This window comes from Grammomys surdaster, unplaced genomic scaffold, assembly GCF_004785775.1.
Source record: "Grammomys surdaster isolate TR1022 unplaced genomic scaffold, NIH_TR_1.0 125973, whole genome shotgun sequence".
Lineage (NCBI taxonomy): Eukaryota > Metazoa > Chordata > Mammalia > Rodentia > Muridae > Grammomys > Grammomys surdaster.
Genome location: NW_021620790.1, coordinates 2159474 through 2167165, shown reverse-complemented (window position 1 = coordinate 2167165; position 7692 = coordinate 2159474). Strand labels below are relative to the sequence as shown.

General features: G+C 34.1%; 1 pseudogene; it reads left to right on the top strand.

Annotated features, from left to right (window-relative positions):
• Positions 1 to 7421, top strand: part of LOC114609457 — a 27630-nt pseudogene extending 20209 nt beyond the window's left edge.
• Positions 7422 to 7692: the final 271 nt, after the last annotated feature.

Genomic DNA, 7692 nt, shown 5'->3' with positions numbered 1-7692 from the left:
AGTATAAAAATCCAGAACATCAACCTAATTATTTGAAAATTTGGTCCTATGGCTTTTTCTTATACATTTATTAATGTATGTAGACAGTTTTTCTTATGTATATTTTATATGCTGGACACAGTCATCCTTGTCCCTACATCATCAAACTTCTTCTTCCACCCATGTAGATGGCAATCCATTTTCATGTGTTTTTAGTTTTGTCTGTGACTCATTTACTTTAAAATGAGCATGGTTGTGTAGCTGTCCACAGGAGCACAAGTAACTTACTAAAGGCTTCACAACAGAAGATATACTTTGTTTAACATCAGCCTTCAAATGTCATTCTCTTTCCTGGCTAGAGGCCCACAGACCTGTCTTCCTCTACCACCAAATAATTAAGGTCTCAGTCTTATGAAGACTCTACTAGCAAACCAAGCTAAGAGTCATAAAAGTTAAGGTCATATCATACCTATGTGATAGCATGTCACAGCTTTCATCCTCATAATCTAGATTTTACATTCTTCTCTGTAACACATATATAATACTTGAGCCATAGAGGGGGATAAAGAGGTGTCCTATTTAAGGCTGAAAACTCAACAATGACAAGTTTTCAACACCTTTACTAGTCCTGAATCTGTGACCAGTGGTATCCTCAGCCTTGATTAGAGAAGTTTCTCTTTCCTGTGACTTATTTTAGTATTCTTGTCAATTTTTCTGTCATCTTATAGACTCTATTTAAGTAAGATTACATACAAGATTACCTGTAGTAAAAAAAAAATTACTGGAAAGATATTCTAGCCAATGCTATATCGAAAAAGACTAAAAGGCATATAAAACATAAAATTGTATGCCTAAAATACCAGTTACAGACTCATGTACCACAAATATGACTATTATTGAAATAAGAATGGAAAATCTCATTGAAGACCTATTATTATATCTATACCTTGCCAATAAAATGCAGCCAACAGCAAAATGATCAAGCTTCCTCCCTGGTTTGTAGTTACTTTTCTAAAAGTTTCCACACCTTCAGCCAGACTTTTCTATTACTTATGATGAGAACTGGAATCCTGGATTCCGATCATTTCTAACTTTATGGAAATTAAGATTCAGCTACAACTTATTTTAAAGCAATGACAATGTTTTTTAGTTTCTTTTCACTTTTTTGTCATAAAACACCTTGAAAAAAACACAACACTAGGGAAACCAGTCCAATTGTGACTTACAGTTAATAGTCCACAATGTGGAGAAGCCAAGGTGTTGGAGTTGAAGTATCTGGTTATATCAAATCAACCATCTAAAAGTGGAACACAGTAAACACCTGCATGCATGTACTCAGTTCATTTTCCCAGTTATATTCAATCCAGGATTCCCACACCAGGAAAGATCTTGCCCAGAGTTTAGATGGGTCTCTCCACATCAACTAATCTATTAAAAACAATCCTTTAACACAACTCCATTGACCTGGTTCTCATATGATTCCATATCCTATCAAGTTGATAATACTAGTCTTCATTCTATATATTTGGAGAACAGAATAAATTATAAAATATCATAGAATATAATTCCAAAAATGATTATTTCAGTGAGTTGTTGTGTAAAACTTTGGTAAGACGTTGCATCAAGTAGTATTGAACTAATATAAAAATGCTTGTACTCCCTTTATATAACCTGTACCCTTGTGACATGTTTTGTATTTAATCAAGTAAGATATGGATATATACATCAGTTTCCTCAGATTTAGAAAGAAAATGCTTTAACACTTACAGGTCATTAAAACAACATGTTTATAGGTCCCTAGATTCTTTGTTTTCATTCTGTGAGTAAAAATGTATTTTGGGACAGGGAACCTAAGATGTGGGCAAAGAGAAAAAGGAATCTCACAACATGGTTATGTGATAATAGAATGTGTTAATTCAGGGTCTCTCAAGCATCATTCTCTTACATTCTCTCTTCTTTACACAGACCAAAGCTTGAAAAACATGGAAGTGCTAATTTTGCTTCATTCACAAAAGATGAGGCATACTATAAGGAATATAAAATTTATAGAAAATGAAAGAGATGCTCAGCCTTGAGCCTGATTTAAGAATAGAGAATTTTGACACAACAAACAAAATTTGCAATCAATACACTGTAGGAATGATAATCTTTTCATAGAGACATTTTGAGTTAGATTGATAAAGTAACAAGTTTTGTATCACTCCTTCCCTAGGTGTAAATTTGTAAAATTTCTACTCAGTCTCACAAACAAGATTATGAGCTTGATTTACAGTCAATACACATGTCTAACTCCCTTGTTACCTATTATAATAAGGGTTCCTTCCACCTTAAGACCTATGATTTTATCCTCTCAGTCTTCTTGTCTAGTATTCTCATTTTCTGGAAAAAAAAATGTGACCGCAAATTCCTTAAAATCCCCTGAAGCCACTCAATTCGTACATATAGGTGCTGTTAAGATGCTTAAATAAAAATTGAAGATCGTGTCTTAAGGGTTGGAGAGTTGATTCGGTAATCAAAACCACTTTCTTCACTTCCAGAGTACATAAATTTATCTCCCAGCACCTATTTTGAGCAGCTAACAACCACTTGGAAAGTTAAAAACTGGAGATGTGAAACATTCTCCTGACCTCTGTGGGCCTTTAAATACATGAGCACACATATCCATACAAATGGACATACATATGTGATTTGAATGGCAGTGTGTAAGCTACTATAGATGGTAGCTTGGGACTGTCTCTTGATCTTCATTGTCATCAGACCAAGAAGTAGATGAAGAAAGAAATTAATTTTTTGATTTTGAGTTACATAGTTTTATTTCTTTGAGGACTTTGTGAGCTCAGATGGCTTTAAGACATGGTATCTTTTAAGGCCAACTTAGAGATGACTGGTTGAAACATGTAGATGTAAAAAATCAATACCATTAAGTGCTAAGTGTGCTGTCATAGAGACACAGAGAAAGAAGTGTACAGGTGACAGGTTTTTGCTTTGAGGGAAGGTAGTGATAGTGTCAACATAAAATAAGCAACTATCTTCTCAAAGGGATTAGGAGATAATTTATTTTGGATTCAAATGTAAGTGACCATGACCATCAAACACAGATTCAGTTTAACTTGTCATTAATGGTACCAGTTTCATGAAGGTGTTTTAGTAACGTAACAAAAAATTCATAAACTAAGATTAATTTTCAAATATGTTGGTAAGTACAGCATGCAGGAAGGTTAGAGTTAAGTGTAGAATCTCAAGCACAAGTCTCAGATGCTATAGTATATCATCCTTAACCTCTCAGTTGATTAAAGCTAGAATTCTTGTTTACACATTTTAAAAGGACTTAACAATATTCACAAAGTTAATAAGCAAGCACAGAAGCGAGCAGTAAATGACTATTTAATGGGCCAAAATACGAAGATACTCCAAGGTAATTTGGCTCTTCACTGATCACTTTCTGATTTCTCTGTAATAATTAAAATTTGAATCAGTTAGTCAGCCTTGGAGAATTTTTTTTTTTATCTAGTACAATTTCTGTCTTATCACTTCTGAAAAAGCTTATGAGGGCACTAAAGGTGAAGGTAATAGTTGGCACAGGAGATACATAGTTCTGGGAAAACTAAATTCAACCAGAAGCTTAAATAGAAGTTAAATTTGTCTGTAATTTTTCTACAATTGAAAAGAAAGTGTAGTTATAATCAAGTAAAGATTCACAGTGCATGCTTTTATTCCTTATTAAGGAGTCCAAATTTCAATATATAAACTCATAGAAAATCTTTGAAGGAAACTTTGAATATGGTCAGAGTTACATATCAGGTAAAAGTGGAGAACACAGATTCAATACATATGTACAGACGAGAATAAAGAGATGAATGGAGATGATATATAGGTTACAATTGTAGTGTTTAAGATTAAGTTAGAGCTCTTGCTGTGTACAGGGTATGTGTTGTGTAGATTGACTACATTAATACTACCTATTAGTATTAGCTTACTGGAAAGACAGACTTGTTTTAGAAGTTAACTAACTTGTCCAAGATAGAAGAGTAATGGACAAATTTAAACTTTTATTTCATCATTGCCTGCTCATTTATACGCAAGCAGGTCATGTGACCAATGCAAAAAATGACAAAACATCAGGAAAGGGAACAAATACAGGGAAAAGTAGAATCATGGCAAGAAGCAGAACACAAGAAAAATAATGCAAAATATGCAATTACTTTCCACACCACTGTAAATATACTATTCAGTTCAATAGTCTAAGGCTCCAAATGTATATTTGAGGCTAATTTCATTAAATTATTTAGCTTAAATTTATTATGCAGTAATCTATATGCTCCATTGAAAGGCAAGAATGCTCTTGGAATTTGACAACAAAAAGTACACTAGGGTTCAGAAGAGTTCAGTGTTTCAACTGCTTGTTACTCAAGTAGGAGGAAATGAATTTGAGCTCTAGAATATATACTATGAGAGTACATGCCTGTTATCTCTGGGCTAAGGTTTGGGAGACAGTATTATAACTTCAGCTTGTGCTCATCTAGCCTAATAGACAAATTCTGTGTTTAGTGAGAAACCCTTTTTTAAAAATTAAGAGAAGTGTGATTGAAAAATATATCTGATACTGAAACTTATCCTTCACCCACATGTTCACAATGAACATACACAGATATACACCACACATATGTACATGTGTACATGTGTGCATGCACACATTCACAGAACACACACACACACCTAAACACATAAAAGCAAACCAACATTAATAGTTTTGAGCTGCCATTGGTAGCAGTCTTTTTGCATACTCTGAGGTAAGTAGCCTGTGTTCTGTTCCATCTCTATGTTGCATCAGACCAATATGGTTTTTCTTCTATATCTTTTTTCAAAGTTTATGCTGTGGCAATCAGGGTTTTTTATTTTTTTTTTTAGTTCATTACAACTAACATATGGAGAGTCTAGGAGTAGGTATTATTTTAGGCTATGGTGGTGTCTATACAAGTCTTAGTTGCAGTCAGAGAAATATGGAGAGTAATCCTATAACTAGCTGCTGTTGAGAGCTCTTATGGATTATACATTATGCTGATGAGACTTACTGGCTCATCTTTACTCTGACAGAGGAAGGGGCTTTGGCAGGCTTCCTGTAGGAATTTCCTTTTGAGGAAAGGGATTGAACATTTAGGTTTAATTATTCTTCACAGATGATGAAGTCAACAGACCAGGAAACAATTTTTGCAAACAAGATAGTTTGTTGCTTTCAGGTGACAAGTAAAAGGGCTACATCATACCCCATAGGGTTACTTAAAGAGTATATTAGGAAACAAAGAAAATTAAATCAAAATCTAGAGCTTTTGTAAGTGACATGGGAAAAAACCCAGAGAATAACATAAGATCCAGAGGTTCAGAAGTAGTTTAAATCATTTTAGCAGACTTGAGGTATGGGCTGTTTGTGTTTTTTAATACTAATAGAGTGAATCATTGAAAAAGCCTTGCATATGAGAATCTGATAATGTACACTATTCCAAACTAACTCTGGGAGCTTGGATTACATATGAAAATATACATACTTTTAATGTATGTAAATATACAAAATGCATACTTTCAATATTTGTAAATATGTAAAGATGTATATTTGCTTTTCCTCACTAGGAACAACTTCAGCCTTGAAAGAGAATGTTCTAAAAAACAACAAATTCTCAGACATCAACACAGGTAAAGCACCATAATTCACAAATTAATATAGACATGATTAATTTAGAACAGAGTGGCATAACATACATTTATTGTCCAGTCTCAGTGGAATTAGGGAATGAAGATGAGGAAAAATGAAGGGTGAAGTTGGTGGGGAGTGAAGACTTCAGGAATTCCTGGATTCTGGGGAAAAATAATTAAAAACAGATTTACTAGAGTTCTTATGATAGAATCTGTTACACAGCATAAACAATAAGTCATCCTTTACTATTCATCCTCAGTTATTCAATTAAATACCAAGTATTGGTGAAAATAGGATTTCAATTTGACCACATTAGAAAGAGTGAGAATGAGGTCCAGTGACACCCACACATCAATCATTTGGGTATTGACATTTGGATTTGATTTAAAAGATGGCAAAATGAATACACAGATAGTATTCCTGGGTATTTAATGGACTTGCCCATTAGTGATCTATCATCAAACTCAGCTTTACTCTGTCTGCAAGGTTCTCCAACAAACTGTTAGAAATCTGTGACACCTTTTTCTCAAAGATAGGTTCCTCTCTGCCTGACACCTCTTTGGCCTCTACCTCCTCAGCATAAGTTTTTGGAAAAAATTTAATTTTAACAGTCTATATACTATTTCTATTGTCTGACAGCTAAAGGGAGAGACACAAGTGACTCTTGAAAACATCATTTCTGCCCAAATGGTTACAGACAAGGTATGAAAATAAATAGGAGGCTGTTGTCATCAGTATAAGAGGAGAGAAAGGTTTCTGTAAAAGATAGATGAAAAACAATGGTTCTCATAAGGGGGAAGGAAAGCAGGCTGTGCTAAGGATTATTTTATCAGGACTTTATTAATTGTGTACTCTGTACCAGGTCTTACCATGCAGAAGTACTCTACTTTCTTTTTTTAAGTAACTCATTTTTACATAAAACATATTTTTTTACAGAAGCTTTCACTCACCCCAGTTTATTTATCAGAAATGCCAACTCTAAAAATTTGTGGTGAAATTTGCATGCTTTCTCAAATGTACAAATTTCCTACAATAAATGTCTCTGTCTTCTCTTTGTCCCCATTTCACTGCATGAAATCCTCATAATACATAATGAGCAGCATTAATCAAGGATCTTCTCCTGCAGAATCATAGATGATATGCTCAGTCAACTTATACAAGATCAAGGTATGATAGAACTTAGGACTTGACAGTTGAATGGTAAGATTTACTCTGAAAACATCTTAGTTACTATTCTATTGTTGTGAAGAGACATGATGACCATGGTAACTCTTTTAAAGGTAAGTATATAATTGGGGCTTGCTTACTAGTGTTTTTCTAGATTAATTCATGATCATCATGGCTGAATGCAGATAGTCATGATGGGGGCCAATTTTAGCTAAGATCCTTGCATCTTGATCCATAGACAACATGCAGAGAGCAAAAGACCGAGATTTTAAAATATCAATGTCCACTTTTATTGACACACTTCCACCAACCAGGGCCACTGTCCCTAATGATTAAGCATTCAAATACATGAACATCTGGGGGTCATTCTTATACAAGCCAACACAGCTGTTTTCTGTAAATTTTCATTTTGTCATTTTATTTTGCTCAATTGTTTGACAAAATAAGCATGCAATTGAACACTTAACGATTGTTCTGGGTTCAGAAAGAAAACTCTAACACCTTGCTGTTGGCCAAAATTCTATATACCCATGTATACTCGTCACTGGCCATGTATTCGGTGATTGAGATTATTCAGTGGGACTAATGCCATCAATGTAGGAGAGATTTTTGACTTGACTTCTAACTTTCTGACTGTGTGATTTTGACTACAACAAAGGCACCAGGATTGAAAGCATACATCAGTGGTATAGTGATTTTAGCAAGGATGATGACTTCAGTTCAAATTCTAGCACAAAAGCAAAACAACAGAAAAAAAAACATTGTATTTTGATATAGAAAATGTCTTAGTCCAATTTCAGTGGAAGCTTTTCTGATATGAAAATAAAATATGATTATGTAGAAAGAGAACATGTGGC